Below are 21,868 nucleotides of genomic sequence, written 5' to 3' on the forward strand. Positions count from 1 at the left end.
CCCGGTGCGAAGGAGAGCACTTGCCGCTCAGGCGGGATGGCAGAACGGAAACCGTGGTGGAGAGGATGGAGGTAGAGATAGAGAGAAAGAAAGTGCAACAATAAGAAGAAAAAAAGAAAAAGAAAGCATAAAAATAAAAACGAAAATGTATTGGTAAAAAGAAGCAAGATGGAAGAAATTATAGAAAATGCAAGTGGAAAACATTTTCTTTACTTTTAAGGATGTTTTTCAATGATGGAAAACATTTTCCTTAACTAGTTCATTTTCCATGAAAGAACACCGGAAAATCGGAAAACATTTTCCGGAAATCATTTTTCTGCAAAGCGAACAGACCTAAGTGTGGAAAACATTAGAGCCGTAACTCCGATTTTATGATTATAATGGATTATTTGTGGCTACTTCTCTATATGGATGTAGACATGACACTCATCGAGCAAGGCTAACTTGCCGTGGTAGTGGCTGGTGCCGGAATAGGAATAAGAAAGGAAAAAAGAAAGACCAAAATAAATAATAAATAATAAATAATCAAAAAATATTAAAGTATTATTAAGATTTATCCATGTTAGTGTCGGCAATGCCACGTAAGCCAGCCCGATGTCTACGTCGGCAATATCCCGCAAAGTTAGTCGAAAGACTGAATTGACATTAAATCAAAATATTTAAGATTAAATTTGCACCATTAAAAGGTTTAGGACTAGCAATAGTTTAAGACTTTTCGAACTTTCCTAATTTGTGATGGCTTTGGGATTTACCAATTTTCTTGTGGAAGAATTGTAAGATCAAAGAAATGAACATTTGCGCCAGTGTCTATGCGGGCAATAACTGAAATGGGCTTGCCGTGTTTGGAAGGAAAGATGTGAATGGGAATGCATGGTTTGGGAGCATGAGAGGTCTGACAAAAACTTTGGGATCTTGGGAAAGAAGCAAAGCTATCATCTGGACCTGGATCATTGACCAGAAGTATAAAATTGATTCAAGATTATCTTCTTGGAAAAATACTCCGGTCTTCTTCTCAATGTTTGCAACATGTGCATTCCTTTTCCTTGGCTTGAGGGCTTTTTGTTTTTTTTTGTTTTTTTTTTCCGCAAAGCATCCTTTGCGATCACAGATGAAACGTCTGTCTTTTGTTTTTATCTTGGGAATATCTTTTCACAAAGATGTCCATATCTTCCTTCTCTTTATCCGGGAGATTTGAGAACTAAACTTTCCAGAGATGCTGTTTCTGCTTGCTGCAGCATGTCCAAGAGGAATCCTTGAGCGAGCACTTGATTTTCAAGCCGGGCTTTTAAGCCGGCCTTATCAAATTCTCTCTTTTGTCACGCAAGTAATCGTTCATTGCTTTTCTTCAAAGACAATTCTACTATTGCAATATGGATTACTAATTGGAGTTTACACTTCAACAACTCTTCTATTTCACTTTGGAACAAGTGTACTTGAAATCTAAAACATGTCATGAAAGTATATGAAAGTGTAATCGAGTTCTAAAACTTTGTCTTAAAATTTGTCATGAAAGTACAATTTGTTAGGGAAATCCCTTATGATATTTTGAAGATGACAAAATAAATCAAAGGCTACTAACGTGTTTAATGGTTTGAGTAATAGACTATGTAGATGATAAAACATGTAAATGATATTGTCGAGAATCTATACTTGGAAGAAAAGGAAGATAGACTCTATGTTGAAGCCGTATTGGTGTGTCGAAAAGCTAAATATGTTCAAAAGCAGAATATGTTCAGACTTATGTCTAGATTGTAAAGTCTATTTTAGATGAAAAAACACTCATACTTTACTTTTGATAGAACATACTCAGACTTTACATATAGAAGCGAGACACAAGTCGAGAATGTGACAAGGTCAAAATGAGACACAAGTTCGGAACATAGCAGGACTCGAATGAAACATGTTCGAGCGAGACAACAACAAAACATAACACAAGCCCCAACATATAACGGTTAGTGATCTGGTTTGGATTCTACATCAAGATAGATTTGATTGACTCAATCTAATTGATTGACAATTGGATATTAATGACAATAACTTTCTAAACGGAGAATCTCTACTTATGGAAACTAAGATTCTGTATGTATGGGTGATCATAATCAACAGGATTCTATTTCTGTCACTCAACGGCTACTAAATCTTCTAAATACAGATCTGTCCAATGGGTAAATTGGAAGACGGATGTCTAGATATCTGTCCAATGGCTAGGTTGGAGGTGGAGGGGTATTTAAGGAGACTAAGGATCGATGAGCAAGTAAGAGATGGAGCATAGAATTTATAATTCCAAAGTATGACGACCTTCGATCATACATTTGTTTTGGTGAGCTTAAACGTTTGTGATCGTAAGAGAAATACCAAAAGAGTGACTTAGTGAGATAGTGTGATCTACCCTTTGAGTGTTTACACTCAAAGTTGTAATCTCTTGTTGATCGCATAGTGGAATCCAACCATAAGGCTGTTAGCGTGGGAGAGTAGATGTAGACTTGATTTAAGCCGAACCACTATAAATTTTGTGTACAACATTCTCTTCTTTTAACTCTTCATATTTAAGTCTGTTGCGTACTTACGGATTATTTCAAAAGTCTATTCTATTGCATAACAGATTCTGAATATCTACCAAAAGTTTGATGGCTCGTTTAGTCAGACTCCGATCCTTATTCAAACTTTGCTCGAAATTTATTTTATTCCGTATATATTTGCCAAGGTTTATTTTAAACACCTATTCACCCCGCTCTAGGTGTTCTTACTAGCACTTTCACAATTAAGTCTTAAAACTTTCAAAAATTATAATTAAGTCTGAATTTTGTCAAGTTGGTGCGATCAAGTCACGAGACTAGTAAAGTTGATGTAATTAAGTTCTAAACTTCATAGTATTTATCTTGTCAAGTTAGACGGAGTTAATGAAAAAGACTTGATTATACTGACTTGATAAGTTTTGAGACTTTATTACACTTTAGAAAATTTTAGAACTCAATTGCACTTTGTGATAATTTTTATGACTGGATTGTACTTTTGAAATTTTAAAACTCAATTACTACTTTCATGATAAGTTTTAGAATTTTCAATGCACTTATCCTTTTGATTTTGAAAATATCTTTCAACCAATATAGCTATCTACTTCGGAATAGATAGGGACACCAACAAGACTCATGTAGAGAGCTTCAGCATTTCTTTGGAGCGTTTGTCAAGATTTCTTCTCTTGTAAGAAAAAAAATTGTTTTTCTATTTTTTTCCAAATTTCTGGCTTATCGATGAAAAATTGATGGAGAATTCGGATCACTTGATTGAACTCTTGTGGGACCAGAAGGCTGTCTTGTCCTCTTTAGAAAGAGACGTCCACCGATCTCGACGGCTTCCACTGAATTTATTAACAACCGTCGAAAGAATATAATAATGACGAACTTTCTGATGCTAAGGACTTTGGTGGCCAATTAAGCAAAAGAACGCTTGCAATCTCTCTGGCCACTTATGATATGGGAGATCATCAGTATAAAGATACTCTTCGTGATGTTGAAATATGGGATTGCCTCTTGTTTCACCCTGCTGCACATGGATTAGAAGTTGCGGATCCCGTATCTTCATCAGTGTCAGATCCACCATGCATCTTGAAATTAGCCGATGGTGGTTTCTCAGCAGTTGAAGATGATTGATTCAGAGGAGCTGTCCGGAACATCTTCTCATGACCGTCCTCAGCTTCCAAGCTCGATTCTTCAATGGGATTTGCCAAGTCCCTTGCAGCGACGGCTGGCCAGGACTTACAGTGATTGTCTCTCGAGGATGATTTGATAGGATTTGGAATCATCATCGAAGGAGACAGGCTGTGGCCGTGAGCCTGAGCATTTGCTCTGGTTTTTCCCTTCTGCAATAGTCTCTTCATCTTGTTTTAATTCTTCCATTTTCGTCTACTCCAGTTGGGTTTGGCCCCTTCGGCCTATACTGATAGCCAGTTTGATCCGGGAATTCTCTGAGACAGGTAAAAGCACTTTCATCCCGAGACTCTCCCAGAGAGGAAAATCTGAAAGATGGAATATATATATAATTTAAAAAATTGAGCTTTTCAATCTTCAACCGAACGCCATGTTGCATTTCTAAAGATATGATCGATGAGATTTATTCTCATAATTCATTTGCTTTTTTTTTTTTTTGCTTAACTTTATATGAACCATATTGTTTTCTTGTTCATTACATAGGCATTGAGAGCTATAAAACACCCTACAAGGCCCATGAGCTGACTCAAATCTGGCCATGTCACGTAGAATTACTGTCGTCTCGTCAATAATTTCCCAGCGTTGGCCAAAAAAACTAAATTGGCTATTCATCAAAGATTTAAAACTAAAATGGCCAATAGATTTTGGACTTTTTGAACAATTTTCCTTATTTTGGACAGCATATTCGCCCAAATATAGTCAATTGTGTCTAGATCTTAATTTCTTATTGTTGGCAGCCCTTTCAGCGGGCTGCAATGTTTTAAGTGCTTAATGCTTGTAAAAATGCCAAAATGCATGGTCAAAAGGTGACAGTGTATTATTCAAAAAAGAAATTTCGATGGCAAAGACTCAGTATTGTTTCGGAAAATATTATTGGGGGTTGGTTCTTTTAATTATGGAATTTTCGTAATGAACCGCTGTTCCTGTAGGATTATCAATTATGAGAGTGTGCATCTCTTCCTATCATCTTCCCCAACTGATTATTTACGAATTAGATGCTTTTGACGTGTCACGCATCTAGAAAATGTGGTCTCATTCACACTAATTTTATGTTTAAACTGGCAAATGTCACATGCATATAAAACTATATTCGTTATATTATTCTAAATATTGATCTCGACGTGAATGTTTGCAAGAGTACAATATGTAGACAATTATAACAAAACCGTCATCTCTACTTTCATGGCAACTCTATGAACGACATTGTGACATCCCTAGACGTCACTCGATACATATTGTTATACTAGTGATTTCTTTTAACATGGGAAGCAAAAACAAACATTTGCAAATATTCTTTTAATGATTAGAGCCTCACAATTAGAACAAACATACTTCTGCTTCTTTTTATTTATACCACATTGAGTTCATAACTTCATTACATTTCGAGCAAAAGACAAAAGTCTAAGTAGGGATAGGAGACCTATCTCTAGACTATACTATAATTTCAAAAAGTCTGCCTATATAAACGTTTCAAACTGAGTTCTGGTCGATAACTTCTCCTTCTACTACGTCTCAACGTCCAGATTGAAGCTACTCAACAAACTGACTAACTTTCCATCAAGATTTCAGTACCAAGTAACAAACCCTAAAGGAACCGACTCCTTGAAGCCTCCTATATCAACCCATATTGTAGAACTACACTTGGTATATATTATTCCATACTCTAGTTCAAGCACACTTTCATCAAAAAGCTTCATTATACACAAGGACTCCATAGTACAAGAGTTGAGCGGTGTCCATCCTACACGTGTGAAAAATAAAAGGGATGAGCCGAAGCCCAGTAAATGAAATCTCTAGTTTTAAGTTAGAAAAATCATCTTACCATTTGACCTGATATACACAAAATGAAGGTATAATCATCCGATAAGTATGATGCAAACATAAATAGACTTTACCTTTCATGTTCATCTACCACAAAAATTGTTAACCAACAGACCGTCCATCCCGGACTTATGCATGTGCACATCATGTTTCACACAATGATTTGGTTTCTACCAATGATAATGCATTACATTCATTAATGCTTCATCCTCCCAAACACTCCCGGGGCATCCCGACACACGGAGCATCTCAACTTTGAGACATCTTGCAAATTTCCACCACAGGGCATTCCGACCCATGGGTATCTTGACTCAGTCATCCCGAAACACTCCCGAGGCATCCCGACACACGGGCATCATGACTCACCGCTATACAAGTGACGGAATCACATTAACTTTATTCAAGCCATAATATATGCATACTCTCAAGCATAGCACACATATCTCAACTCAATTTAGTGCATTTGTCAAATAACCACATGTGGAATAACACACAGACATATTCTATTTATTAAAGTCTGGACATTCAAATGAGTACATTCTGAGTTTAGACATCGGAGTAGTTACGGACATCAAAATCTAGTAAATCAAATGGATATGTTTTGGGTCTAAATATTGAGCAAGTTACGGACATCAATAAGCGGTAAATCAAATGGATATATTTGAGTCTAAACATTGAGCGGGTTACGGACATCAAAATCTGGTAAATCAAATGGGTACATTTTTAGTGCGGGTGAACAAATACATTCGATCGTGAAGTCTGAACAATTAAAAGGGTAAATTTTTGGCTTGATAATAGCTCATAGAACAAAAGAAACAGATCAACAATGAACAAACTTATAAATGGATAGATTTAGCAATGGACAGAGTCAATAGATAAACGGATCAATGAGTGGATTCAAATTCAATAAAGTCTGCAAACCAATAAACAAACTATTCAACAAATAGATTCACAAGTTGGCAAATTCAGCAAATGAATAGACTCACCAATGAATAGATTTGAGCAGACTCACAAATGGACAAATTCTATCTTGGGAAATTCCAGTAAAAACAAGTGAAACAAATAGATTCTGACTGGTAGAATTCCAGTAGAATGAAGCAGAACAAACATGCAATAGGTTATCAAGTCAATGATGGAAGAATGACCAAATTCTAATTACCCGAATAAGGCAGAAAGAAACAGAACAAACATACAATGGGTTATCAAGTCAAGGATGGTAGAATGCCCAGATTCTAACTACCCATAATGAGGTAGAAAGAGTAGAACGAACATGAAATAAGTTACCAAGACAAAGATGGCAAAATGAGCACATTATGACTACCCAGAATCACATAGAACGAAATAGAACGAACCAAGGCGAAGCAGAATGAACTTACAAAATTATCAAGCCCTTAACAATCACCATACCCACTTGAAGACCTCACCTGTCACCCAACCAATTAAGATAGAAGTAATTAAGTAGATTTAAGCTAACTTAACCCTAGAAATTTCATTTACCTCGAATGAACGCAAACCACAAACCACCGACTGTCTTTACCACCTTAATTGCACTTGAGTACAAAACTCTCTAAATTCTTAGATTGAAAAGCAAAACTAACACATGCAGCTTCTATTTGAGTTTTGAAAGAGACGAAAAATGGGTCTTTGACAAAGTAAAATGAGTTCTGTCAAATTTAATTAAGATAATTTGATTTCTTGCAATGCTAGGTGTAAATTTGCATAAATCTTTAGCTTAATGTGGCAATGATGCAAAGCAAGGCCCTTCCACGTGGCCAAGGGGAATGCATGAAGAAAATGAGTCATCTTAGAATAATTATCACTTAATTTAGATGTAGGAAGAATTTAGCCACAAAATCTTACTTTGTAAGACACATGGCCATGCAAGCTTTGTTCAAAAACATTCGGCACTTCTAATTCTAACTAATAAATTTTTCAATGAAGAAAATGTAGTAAGCAGAACATACTCCTTCTTCTAGCACTATTAACATAAATTATTCAACAATATTATTATCAATTAACTAAAACTTATGCGATTAATAACAATCATTAATTAGTAAGACTATAGTAATTTAAGTAATACCGTTCTATTATTAGTACACACATAATTTGGTTCACACATTGAACCCGAAGCGATTTACATTCATGAAAATTACCGGCCTCATCCATGAGCGTTTACAATTCGATTAAAGTTTCCGTGTGCTCGTTTGAATACTAAGGCAAATAATACTTAGCTCAAAATCTAAGTATTATTATCATAACATGAATTTCTGAATATTACATAATTATAAATACGGAAATCCCGGATATCACAGACATATTCAACCTAAACTAAGGCATGACAATTACCTCAAGGACTTATGTCATAAATGCACTACAACTTTATCATCAATTGTTGTTTTCCTCTAAATTATTCAATATCCTGTCCTCCTCATGGCTCTCATTAGAATTTGACATCGTCATTTCCCAGTGTTGCGACATTTCTTGTGATGGAGAATACAAGATGGGCTTCGGTGGCATTTGCAATGATTCAAAGCTTCCTTCCAACATTTCTATCACCTTCTGAATTGGTGGTCGATCAAATGGACTAGTTTGAATGCACCACAAACTCACAATGATAATCTTCCTCGCCAGCACTTCCTCCTCCCCTGTCACATTCATCGGCAATTTGAGGAGCTCTAAATTCCTATAAATCCATTCCGGAAAGTACATTTCACTGCTGCTGGACATTTTGATGTCATGATTTTTTAGGAATACCATATCAAGAACCAACATTCCGTAACTATAAACATCAGACTTGTGAGAGACTCTCCCCAAGTTTCGACAAACAACTTCTAGTGCAATAAATCCGGCGTTCCTCCCATGCCAAGAGTTGATACAGCAGTCTCGTCCATGACAAAGTTTAGCAAGGCCAAAATCCAAATCTTGGGGTTAAACTCTCTATCGAGCAAGATGTTATGAGGTTTTATATCACAATGCAAGATTCTGGTATTGCAGCCTCGGTGCAAATACTCTAGCCCATGAGCAATGCCAATTGCAATTTTATATAGTATCTTCCATTCCAAGGAACTAGTCATATTTAAAGCTTTTCCCGAATATATGAACTTATCCAACGAACCATTAGGCATGTACTCAAATATTATAGCTCTCTTCTTCCCTTCGTAACAAAAACCTAAAGTGATAACATTAATGTGAGAAGTTCTACTAATGCTCACAACTTCATTGATAAATTCTTTTGGGCTGCTTTTCAACTCTTTTCAAATTTTCACTGCCACAAAACAACCATCTCTAGTCTTTCCTTTATACACTTCACCGAATCCTCCTTGACCAAGTTTCTCTGAAAATGATTTTTGTCATTTTCTTCAAATGTCATATATCGGTATCTTCTCGGAGCAAGGATTCCTATCAGTTGCTCAACTTCGTGATCTTTCTTGTTCTTGAAGAGTAGAACCTTCCATGTGAAAATGATGGCAATTGCAAATATTGACACACCAATAACAGGCGCTCCACCTGTCATTTTCAATCCCTTAAAAGATATCAGCGATTTCCCAAACAAGAGATACAAATTCAATGATGTCAAAGAGATGTTTACCTATGAGAAGTTTTCTCCAAATGTTGGATCCTGGAAAAGGAAAATCTATTATTTCCATGATTGACTACAATTACAAGAATCTGGTGAAATTGAGTATATGCAGGCATTGCCCATGGCAAACACCCAGAAAGTGAAAACCTTGTCTGCGTTTTCAAATCATACTCAAGACATGAAGTCCTTTCTATGTAGGAAATCATTCGTAAACTATCCATAATGTGATACTAATCTATTTCGAGTAACTCCCTCTGCCTTCAATGGGATTGGAATGCCACATCCTTTTCCATGTACCTAAAAAAAGGGAGTTATCTGTCCTAATCTCGAGCTTTTTGAAAAAGCTTCTCTGCTATGGGGCTATTCCTTGACTAAAGTAAAAGGTGCAAGGGGGAAACAAGCATGCATGATAAGAAAATATATGTCAGTTTCAGATCAGCAATTCCGCAGCCTGTCATCCGATTCATTTGAACGAACAGAAAGTGGTCAACTGAAGTACCTGCAGTGGATGTGGAACAAATTTGGTCACCACAAATACAAATAGAAGCCCCTGATCAGAGTCAAACCCACACTCCCCCACCAATCCCACCACACATCACGCACTGATCCTCGTACGGATTCGAGTAATTCACCGCAAAACCCTCCATCAGAGCCTCTCTGAGCGCCGACCAGTTTGCGGTGAGCATGATCACCGCGGATTGCAGAATTGGGACCGTGACGCTCACATTACACTTGCTCACGTTAAGAATCGGATCAGTTGCGACAGCACCGATCAAATAATAGTTGCTCGTCACGGTCCCACTGATCTCGCAATTGAACAGATTCTCGGGCTTGGCGATCATGGGCGTCGAACAACCATAAAGAAGGTCAAGTCTTGGTCGTCGCTAGCTAAGGTGAAGATGGTGGAGTTAAGAGTGGTGTTGGCGTACTGCTGCAGGCAGGTGTTGTTGTAGAGATCGGTTCTCGAGCGTGAGCGATTGGCCAGCCTGGTCGAGTGCGAGGACGCGGTAAGTGAGGAAGTCGGCGGTGAGCTCCGGGGAGCCGTCGATGCAGCTGAGGCGGAACTCCGGCGGACCGCAGTGGGCAGGGGCGGTCGCCGCCGGTGAAGGGGTAGGAGACGTTTACGGGGACCGCAGCTGAAGACTCCGGTGCAGTTGGAGAGGGATTTGTCAGTGGGGAGACGACGCTGCCGCCGGGCAGAAGAGGAGGAGGGTGGCCGCCGTCGCCGCGAGGAGGAGGAGGAGGCGGCGCATTGGTGGGTGTGTGGTGGAGAGTGAGGTGGATGTGAGAAAATAGTGTTGACTGGACCAGTGAGGAGTTGTTTGACTAATAGGTGATGAGAGCGAGAATGAGCCGAGAAGAATAGTAGCTGAGGATAAAGCTCGGTAGCTAGATTGGTGAGTACCAACCACTGGGGTTTTACTCCATTAACTACCCTTTTCACATGAAGAGGGAGATTGGGGTTCAGACGTGAGTTTCAGTCTTTCATGCTCAGTAAGAAGATGGCAAAAATATAAGAATAGGAGTTAGAATAGAAACAATAAATTTAGCGAAAGGAAAAAAAGAAAAAAAAAAAAGATTGGTGAGTACCGGGATGGCTAGAGTTTTCACTCTCACTAAAGAGTTCAACAAGCTTTTCTGGGAAAATGACACTGCAACAGGCTTTAAAAAGAACCGATTCCCGAGCATGATGATTAAAGCCCTACTTCCAATAACTTGTGGTAGAAAGAGCTTGCTCTGTTAGCTCTCTTCACGTCCCCAATTCATCTTTCTTATCCAACCACTCAAGAAGAGTTTGTAGAGAACTTATTATCGAAAGGAGGTTGTGTAAAGCTAAAATAAGCACGTTCTGAATTGCATCGATTATCTGAAGGAAATGCTAAATCAAATGTTGTATAGTGCAATACTGGCGGAATTACAAATATATACAAAATAGTCCCTTAATTTTAAATTACGAATTTAATAGATTATGGACTACTTTGGGACATATAGTAAATTTAAAAGGGGATTAAAAACATATAGTATTTTTACAAGGGGATTTAAAAAACTGAGAGTGCGCCGCCACCCACCAGGGTATGCTTTTCTAACTTTCTAAAGTACTAGTCTTCGACAGACCAAAAAAAAAGTGCTAGTCTTCAACGAAAAGGAAAAAAAAAGGTCCCAGTCAAAATGAAAAGGAGTAATTGGAAAAGTTGGATTTTAAATTCGAAAGAAGGTGACTTAGGGTTGTCAGCATGGGGACGTTTTACTTTCACAAAATACTTAAGATGTAGAGAGCTACTCTTTTGTCACCAATTGTTGGCGCCCAAATTAGTTTACTGGGCTTCAGAAGCCGAGGAGAGTAAAGCAGGTCTAATACAGGGAATCCACGGAGAGTGGGCCAAGATGCCAACACTCAACAAGTAGGGATCTCGAACAATGCTACAAGGAACTTGCCGAAACCGACAACATAAGAATGGAAGCGATTACAAGAGCCGGTACCAGCGGAAATATCAGCAAGGCAAGGCAGTTACCAATAAAGAGCCGAGGCTTCTAAAACATTGTAGATATCGAAATGGTAATCGTAAAAAGGCAGTTACCTGTGGATTACCACTATAAATAGCCGAAGATGCATTAATGTATGGACCTTTTGCCAAATCGACAATCGATCATTTGTTTCAATTGTTATCTTTCCTTTTATTGCACTTTTACATTCAATTGCACCTTTACTTTTCTCCTATTTTTCCTGCATTTTACTTTTGCCTGTACTTTAGACAAGTTGCTTCCTTTTCGGGAAAAGTGCCAAAAAGTCCTAAACCTTTTACATTTGTGCCAATTTAGTCATAAACCTTTTTCGGTATCAATTCGAGTCTAAACCTTTTAAGTTGTGCCAATTCGGTCCTTTCCGACAATTTTGACCGGATTTTGCTTGGACACCGGCCGGCGCGGCGTGGCGATCGGCGGCGTGGACAACTTTTAATAATATTTTAATATTTTTAAAAATATTTTTAAATTTTTATTTTTATTTTTTTATTTTTGTCTTTTCCTTCCGGCCCGGTCGCGGGTCCGGCGACCGGCCGTCCCGGCGATCGGCAAGGGCGAGGGCCGGCGAGGCTCGACCTTGCCCGGATCCGGCGAGGCGAGCCTCGCCCATGGGCGCCTCGCGGATCAGGCCATGGGCGATGGGCGAGGCTCGCCTCGCCGGATCTGCGAGTCGAGCCTCGCCTGGCCCTCGCCCGACCTCGCCGAGATCGGGCCATGGGCGAGGCTCGCCCTCGCTAGCCTCGCCGGATCGCGAGGCGAGCCTCGCCCATGGTGGCGAGGGCGAGCTCGACCTCGCCGGATCGGTGAGGGCGAGCCTCGCCCATGGCCGCCTCGCCGGATCGGGCCATGGGCGAGGCTCACCCTCGCCCGGCCTCGGCCCGGATTTGGCGGCGAGCCTCGCCCATGGCCGGCGGGCGCAAGGCTCGCCCTCGCCCTCGGCGGTGGTCGCTTCACGGCGGTCGCCGGACCTCGGCGGCCAGAGTTTGGAGGAAAAAAATAAAAAAATAAAAAATTAAAAGTATTTAAAAAATAGTTTAAAAAATAAAATAAAAAATATTAAAATATTATTAAAAGTTGTCAACATCGGCGGCGATCATGCCACGTCATGACCGGCGTCCAATCAGCAAATCCATAAAATTGGCGGAAAGGACTAAATTAACAACTAAAAGGTTTAGAAACTGAATCGGCACCAAAAAAAGATTTATGACTAAATTGGCACAAAGGCAAAAGGTTTATGACTTTTTTGGCACTTTTCCCCTTCCTTTTCGGAGCGACATAGAACTCATTTCAAAAAATAAAGCCGAAGGCCTACCTCTTCGGTGAAAGATTTTATCGAGAGAACTTTCCTCAGCGAACATCTTTTTGGCACACCCGATGAGACCATTGTGTTCCGCGCTCTTAGGAGATGTTGATGGCAAAAATAAGGAATTGGGAGAGTCGCTCCTCTGCCGGCGAGGATAATTCGTCCACAGCATGTTGGAAAAAGAACTATTCCTTCCGATGTCTCTAGTCAAAATGCAGACTTGATGGCATCAATACAAGTGATCATTCTGGAGACATTTCATGAGAATTGTCTGAAGACCAGAGAAGAGAGTTGGCGCTGAATTCAACGATGATGGCCACCATGAAAAGATGTTTGAAGAGCAACAAAATGATCTAGCCAATCATATGGCTAGTCATTTATTTAACATCTTGACTCCTTTGTTAATCAATTTGGTTACCGATCTGACTTCAAGAATGGGAGTGCCAAATCAAGCGAATGTGACTAATAGCGGTCACACTAGTGCAATTCCACAACCCATACAAGTTCCGGCCCAACCTGTTATTAGCGGTTCGAGTCCCGTGTCGCTGGTTAGGATTTTACAAAGGGCTGATAGTGTGAAAGACCAAAATCAGATCAATCAGGGAGAACGAACGAGTTGGAGTGCCCGAAATATTACCCCCGTCTAGATCGGTGCTAGAAGTCTATAATGGCATGAATCCAACAAGGGTGATTGGAGACACTTCAAACCCAGGAAATGAGGCCTAGACAGGTGTCCCATAGTCAATGCTTCCTGATGTTAATTATCCAAAGGCAGTAATGCAGTGCTACGTCTGGGGGTAGTGGATATTCGGATCGATCCCTATGCCGATTGGTGGGTATCAACCTTATAGTCCACAAGAGGGACCAAGAAATTTTGCTATTTGGCCTCCTTCACTGCCCAGGGTATAGATGAATCAAAGGAATCGGGCGGCGGATCTCGTGAGGGATCAGAGGATGATAAAATAGGCTGCTGCTTAGTCATGTAGAAAATGGGGTTGGATTGAGGCGTCCCGAGACCTGTGTATCGCAAACCGTACCCAAATTGGATTGATAACATCCCAGATTCCAAGGGACACAAAATTCCTGAGTTTACTCTATTTACTGGGGAATATGATTAGTCAACGGTGGAACATATTAGCGATTCATGGCTCAATGCGGTGATGTTAATAATGATGGGAGAATAAAGCTACATATGTTCCCTTTATCACTGTCAAAGATGGCATTCACTTGGTATACTGGTCTTCCTGCAAATTCAGTACAGACTTGGGAAGAAATGGAGAATAAATTCCACACCCAAATTTATCGTCCAATTCCTGAAGTGACATTATTGGATCTAGCCACCTTCAAATAATTTACTAATGAGATGGTTGGTCAATTTGTTGTCCGATTTAAAAAGATGAGAAACCAGTATTTGTTTTTCTTCTGGAAAAGGAAGTTGCCGAGATGGATAAAAACGTTTTAAATTCACGAACGTTTGGCCAGGCAGAAATTTATAGATTTATTTTCGATAAGTGCTGCAACAACTCACCAAGAGAACCTCTGGAAAGAGAAGGATAAGAAGCCCTATTGGGATTACAAACATAACGTGGTAATGTATGATCTCGAGGAAGATTCAGAAGAAGATTAACTCATGATGATGCTGACAAGATTGCAATAGCAAAGATGACTATAGATAAACCATACGTCTGCCAAGCTTTGAAACTCGCTAGAGTAAAAGAGTCAGTAATGCTTAGGGCCAAAGATACGCAGAGGTATTCCTTCAATATTACCAAGTTAGACAAAATATTCTATCACTTGGTACATGATGGAGTGATAAGATTAATAGAAGGCCACGTCATCCCAAGTAAGGAAGAAATTGGCGATAAAAGGTATTGTAAATGACACCACTCTTGGAGACATAGTACCAATCATTGCAATGTTTTTAGGAAGGCTGTTCAAGAAGCAATCCGCTAGGGTAAGATTAAATTTATCGAAAGAGGGGATAGAAGAATGGAAATTGACTTGGACCCTTTTCCTCAAATGATTAGAATGGTGTCAGTAGCTCTTAGAGGACATACAAACCGAAGGACTTTATGTCAAAGGTGTTGAAGAGAAATCATGCATAAGTATTTCTTGAACATTGATGATTATCTTGTAGTACCAAGATATCACTATGATTGGGAAAGAAATTCGATAAGGCCCAGAAACACGAACTATGATCAACAATATCGCCAACCTCTCCATTACTATGCACCTTCCCGCAATTATTTCAATCGTACACAACGAGTGGTTGAAGATACAAAAAAATCCAAGATTTGGAAGGAGATATTTTAATGAAAATAGTTTCTAAGAATAGACTCTCAAAAGTGTTATGGCGCCACGAAGGAAGTGGGCAAGCAAGGTAATGTTCATGCTACTTTACGAAGAAGAGCATCCTAACATTGGAACTTTGGGAGAACCGAGCAGTAAATTCGATTATTATGTCCGGTACTCAAGGACTCCTAAGCCAAAACAAAAGTCACCCTAGGTGATACCGTCAAGATGGGGCTCGAAATTTGAGTATGAAGATGAATTTCCGCCTTTAACAGTTAGCGTCAAAAGCCTCCTAGAACAATTAAAGTGCCACACAATCCTCCTCAAGGGCAATGGTTTGTAGGGAAGGAAATCCTGAATAGTCTGCAAGAAACTCAACCTTCTGAGCAAAAACCAATATCGAGAACTCGAAGAATGAGAATGCAACAAAAGAAAAATCTACAGGAATTACATATGCAAGCTGGCACTCTGGTAAGACCCAAAAGTAAACGTCATGGTGAAACGATAGGCTTAGACGGGTAAGACATGAAGGAGATTCTTTTGAGTTGGATGGAAATTATAGTAGCTGCTAGGAATGTGATATCATAGAAAGAAAGAGCCTTTCATGAAAACAAAAAAGAAGAAAGAATTGAGAGGAAAATGGACAAAGTAAAGAGCAAGTTTGATAAGGAGAGATCCAACTCTAGTTCTTCAGCTAGCTCGGATATGGTACAAGTGAGACTTCCTCCACGAATTCAAAACTTCTGCCATAAGAGTCATTCCGACGGTAAAAGAAACCTTTGAATTGGTAGAGATAGTCAGGGTAGAATTTTAGTTCACTAATGAGGAAGTTATAGAGTTTGATAAACTTCCGGTTCATAAGACAAAGCACTTAAAAGCTCTCATGGTGGTAGGTAAGATTGAAGGACGTCATGTCAATAGGATATCAGTTGATGCAGGAGCTACTTTGAATCTTATTACTTATACTTTTAGAAGATCAGTAAAGACAAGGAAGAAATAATCCCTACCAATGTGACACTCTCGGACTTTACGGGGAATATATGCGATGCCAAGGGGGCAATTGCAATTGATCTCACAATTGGGTTGCATACTACAAAAATCACATTTTTCATAATAGATGCCAACGGATCTTACAATTAGTTGTTGAGAAGGGATTGGATACACAACAACCAATACATACCTTCATCGTTACACCAAACTCTAGTATTTTGGAATGAAGATAAGGTGGAGTATGTAAGAGCAAATCATGAGTCGAGCATTACTTGGGCTGATATAGTTCGAATGGATGCTCCCGAAGATGATACGATATCCATGATAGAACCACCCTGCACGGATGTCAATAAGCATACCTACAATCGCTTTACTAAAATGGGGTTTGAGTAGTTCCTAAAGGAGAGTGAGCTGGCCAAGGAGAAATTTGATGTTCTACATGGAATGAAACAGCTTATTACAAGAACTAGATGAGCGGTTCTCCTACTACCTTGCAAAGGATACTGAGAACTCTTTGAGATTTGCTGATTGCATAGGAGATTTTAAGGAGTCTCCACTCAAGGAGGACGGGAAACAGTTGAATCTGAATATCCGCTCATAGAATTTGACAAAAGCAATGATGAAGTAAAGCAACCTATCTTTGTAAGTGCATTGCTGAGTGATGAATTCCGAAATTATTTAGTGGAAGTCTTGTGGAAGCATATAGATTATTTCGCATGGGACTACCATGAAATGCCGGGATTAAGTAAAGATGTGGTTGGACACCGTCTTCCAATAAAACCAGATTGGAAGCCTCATAAGCAACCACCAAGGAGATTTGCTCTTGAAGTCAATGGAAAATAAAAGAAGAAATAGAGAGGCTATTAAAAGCTGGTTTCATCGAGATGAGCCAAAATTCTTCTTTTGACTATGATTGGGCCCTACAGTGGTATAGTAGATGAACCAAGTGTACTACCTCTCTTCTCTCTCCTGAACCCTCACTTTCTTTTCTATTTATATTATATATCGACCAATCCAAAATCGTTGCTTGATATGTTGAATGGTTATTTAACATAGTCTCAATCAAGAAGAAAATGGGAAGTTGCGAGTTTGCAACGACTTCAGAAATTTAAATGCTACAACTCTAAAAAATGAATTTCAAATGCTAGTTGCCGATATGTTAGTAGATTCCGTAGCTAGAAATGAAATGTTGTCATTGATGGATGGCTATTTGGGGTATAATCAAATTTTCGTTACCTCTAGAAAAGAAACAACTAATATAAACTACAAGCAAAAGTAAAATGTAAGAAAAAATGAGAAAAGTAAAGGTGCGATCGAATGTAAAAACACGATAAAATGAAAGATAACAGTAGAAACAAATAATCGATTGTTGATTTGACAAAAGGTCCATACAGTGATGCCTCTTCAAGTATTTATAATTGTAATCCACAAGTAATTGCGTTTTTGCCGTTACTATTTCGATATATACAATGTTTTGGAAGCCTCGACTCCTTATCGGTAACTGCCCTGCCTTACTAATATTTCCACTAGTATAGACTCCTGTAACCACTTCCATTCTTATCTCGTCGATTTTGACAATCCCCCAGTTGCACTGTTCAAGACCCCTACTCATCGACAGTTGGCATCTTGGCCCACTCTCCATGGACTCTCGTGTATTAGGGCCTACTTTACTCTCTTTGGCTTCTGAAGCCTAGTAAGCTAATTTAAATGCCAACAAATGCCCCTTAAAGAATTAAAATATCTTTTAATTCTTTTAACTATATTAATGATTACACCGTCCTGAGTTATCATCTTGGTCCTCGCACATTGTTACTTCAGCTTCCCTTCTTCCGTACGCCAGCTAGTGCTTCTTAAGGTTTCTGAACCCACATCTTTTTTGAATATTTCAATCCCTTTTTCCTCTGTAACTACACGACTCTTGACTTTCCCTTGTCGCCATTGAAGCCCCATTTCAAGATTGAATTTTTTTATATCTTTTCTTTGTCATCTTCAACCTTCTCGGTCCCCTTCCAGTCCTACTATATCTCGATCGTATGATTTTGATACTTTTCTTGCTCGTTTCGAACAAATCCAATCACAGGAACAGGCAAACAATGTTCTCATGTCGCCTCAAAGCTCTATAGAGGAAGCAACTGATGAGATTATCCTTGGCCCCTGCTTGCGAAGACCGATTCCTCCTCCTTTGCTTGCTGAATGTTTCCCTCGACATGTGGGGAACTGCTGCCGTTTCAAAAGACCATATTTTGGAGCATATCTTGCTGCCTTCTTCCCAAAAACTCAGGGCTTTTTACCCATTCGACCGCACCCTTTGACTGCACTTTCTTCGACTAGTACTATAGGCTGAAGGCCGTCAAGTAGGAGGTGTAGCGCAAAGCTCAAATCAACAAGGCCTTGGAGTTCTATACTCTTGATTGGAAACTCAATCACAAATTTTTGGGTAGCCTCACTTGCTTCTGGTCGCCGTCTGTCAACTATTTCTTCTTCAAGTCAAGCCCTATATCACTGACTCTTCTTGATGCGTTCGCCATCACTAGTTTAATTCTGGATGGTGATGATGCCAGCACTATCGCTCCTTCGGCTTGTGACTTCTTTGAAAAAGGTATAGACCTTTCCTATACCAACTTCCAAAAAACCTACGCTCGTCCAATTGGAGATGTTGAGGATGAGGAGCATGCTGCCTTTCTGTTTTACTGGCTGTCTAGGTTTGTTTTTTGTCGCCCCTCCATTCAAGTAGCTCGGGATTTCAAGGGTCTAGCTTTTTATCTTTTCCTTACTCTCACTGCCTTTTATCGCGGCCTTGGTTTCTCATCTGTTACTATGTGTGTTCCTACCTCTGGGGTTTTTCATGATCCTTTCTAGATCCTCCAAGCATAGGTCAAGTTGTATTTTCCATCCCTTTTCTCAGACGCCAAAGTCTCTTCCACAAAGACCCAAATAAGAACCATTCTATCTTGAAAGTAAAGGAGCACAGCTGCTGCATTTCCATTTTCACCCCTCTCCCGAAGGGTTTTCATCTTTCCAACATTTCCTCCATTGTTTTTACCATCACTCTCTAAATACCGACGATTTCTACCCACTTTCAAGCACATATTTTATCTTTGTCTTTGACTTCGGTCGAACTAAGGACGACAAAAAATTTTGGCGTTCTGTTTTAGTTGCATCTGACCTAACATTGAGGCTATCACTAAAAGGGAAACTGAAGTCAGGCTTGGAAGTTTACTCCCCTCAATATTGCGCTCGGTAGCTGGGCTTGTCCCAAGGCATTCCGCTTATGGCTCCCTACTCCATGAATTTTCCTTTCGATGAGAAGCACCTTTTTGGGGTGACCAAATTGTCTGATCCCTTATTCTGCTACCATGCCATCACGAGCAAAATACTTCGACATTTCTCGATCAAACCGTACGACCCAACCCCTAGTGTTCTCAAGAGTTTCACTACTTGATGGACGACCTATTGGGATTCCCTTTTTATCGAAGATTTCGAAGCCATTCTTAGCAAGGTCATCTCCACAACTCATGTTACCAATATTGCTGAACCTTCATCTAGTCTTCCTATCTCTCTGACTCATCGGGCAATGAAAAGAACGCGAGACTCAAGTATTTTCTTTTCTAGACTTTGTGATACTTCTTGATCTAGCCTTAGTCTGATGTTCTGGTAATCTAGGAAAGGGTGAGCATCAGTCGGTCGACCCTAGACCGACCCAACCCTAGCGGTCCTTGTCCGGTTGTCGGAGGGATTGGGTCGGTCCTCAGTCTTAGGATCCCTGGACCAGTACTGTGTAAGTTAATTCTCAGTCCTAAGAGTTTAAAGTCGATCTAACCCAGACCAACCCTAACTATAATATATATATATATATATATATATATATATATTATTTATAATTTTTATATAAATGGCGTCAATAACATTAAACAACTTCTTAGTGATAAGTATTTTACACTTTGTTCTTTAATGGTTTAGATTTTTAATGTCTTTTATAGCATCAACAGCCATATCTACAAATGAAGAAAATGTCTCCGTGAGGAGTTTTCACAGCGTAAATAGCTCCTCATGGTATCCTCCTCCAGTACTTGTTCTCTTATGTCTTATTTGTCCTTTTAGTCTTCAATTTACCAAAATCGAAATAAATATCTTCTTCGCTCACCATTCGACACTCGCCTCCATCGCTTTTAGTTGCTTGCGTCGCTCAATGCTCGACACTCACCCCACTCATCGCTTGACACTCAGCCCACCCAATGCTCACCTCTCTTCACTAACTTGCTCGTCGTCGAATCCATTGGGTCGGTCCAGTCCTCGGTCGCCTTTTCAGGAAGTGCAAAAAATGAAACAAAAAACATTATCGGTCGGTCTGGGTTGACCTTGGAACCGGATTGAACCTATTGGGTCGGTCTAGTCCTTAGTCCCAAGCTCAATAAAGTCGGTCATTGATCCCAAAATTGAGGATCAACACTGTGCAACCCAAACTATGCTCACCCTAAATCCAAGTATACTTGCTTCCATGCAAGTGGAAGGGCCAGGAGGCGCTTATCAAGGTCTATCCCAACTACACAATCTTTCCAGTTAGCACGTCTAATCTCCAACTCTTCTACTCGTGACGTCATTGATGTGGAGATTGCAAGTACAAGGCCATTCTCTTGCCGATAGTCTTGCACATTCGATTCCTCTTGCTACCGAGACTTCTGCATTGGCCCTGATCAATATCAACAACTTCCTAGGTCTTGCAAATCTTCCTATATCAAAGCATGCTTCTTCGTTTTCTGATAGAGCAAGCGGATCTCCTTCAACACCTAGAGAAACCCCACTAGAACCGATCCTTTCTCGAGAGGCAATCTCCTCTACCGCTAGTAAGCATGATCCCAATGTGCCTCGAGGAGAACCAACCTCTTCGCCAACCCAAGATAACTTAGAACCGAATTCCCCTCTTGCTCCAAATCCCTCTCTGGAAAAGATAAGTAGTCCCGCTGCTGCTCCTGTCTCATCAATTGCTGCCTCGAGTTCTTTTTAAGAGCCGCCAATTGCTTTTACTTCCTGTGTTGGGAAGAAAGAGACTTTGCTTTATCTCAATTCGAGACTTCATTTTTTCATCATCAGCTCCAATGACTTTGGAAGCTATATTTTCCCCAGGATTACTTCAACTGCGATTTTGCCTTTTTCCATTCCCATGCTACTACCCAGTGGGTCAGAGTGTAGTGTCCCTATTGATGTAAGTTCAACTCTCATCTCATCTTTACTCTATTCGTTGTATTGATTCTGACTTCCATCTTGTTAGATTCCCTGTCGTGAACTTGTTCCTACAATCATCGGGTTAACAACCCGACTTAACTCAAGGAAAGTATCTCTTCCTAATTCTGATGCCGTCAAGAGTGCCAAGCAAACTCTTCACAAAATTACTCGAATACTTCTATTACCCCTTTCGAATTTAGTCTAGAGGAACTCGCCAAGCTCACCCCAGAAGAACGGGTCTGGTTATTCTTGAAGATTTCTAGAGGAGGCCTCACTGAACTCTTTGGTGACCCTCGACTCGAGGTACAAGCTAAAGCACTTCTTCAATCATTCTATTCTAATCTTGCTTTTGCTGGACATCGCGCTTTTCAAACCAGTTGCGACAAGTACCTTCCTATCTTTCTCGAGAGCTTGGACACTGTCAAGAAC

The 21,868-nt window shown here is 39.9% G+C and overlaps 1 protein-coding gene and 1 long non-coding RNA gene across 2 annotated transcripts in view; both read right to left on the reverse strand.

Annotated features, from left to right (window-relative positions):
- LOC104432108 (bifunctional purine biosynthesis protein PurH) overlaps positions 1-21,868 on the reverse strand; it is a 106,799-nt gene that overhangs the window by 23,845 nt on the left and 61,086 nt on the right. The gene's annotated exons all lie outside the window — the stretch shown is intronic.
- On the reverse strand, positions 8,830-9,663 carry LOC120291557. The gene is made up of 3 exons (XR_005549705.1): positions 9,608-9,663; positions 9,118-9,147; positions 8,830-9,035 (listed from the first exon to the last, which is right to left on the reverse strand). It is a non-coding gene; the product is annotated as an uncharacterized LOC120291557 (long non-coding RNA).

This window comes from Eucalyptus grandis, chromosome 1 (genome assembly GCF_016545825.1).
Source record: "Eucalyptus grandis isolate ANBG69807.140 chromosome 1, ASM1654582v1, whole genome shotgun sequence".
Classification (NCBI taxonomy): domain Eukaryota; kingdom Viridiplantae; phylum Streptophyta; class Magnoliopsida; order Myrtales; family Myrtaceae; genus Eucalyptus; species Eucalyptus grandis.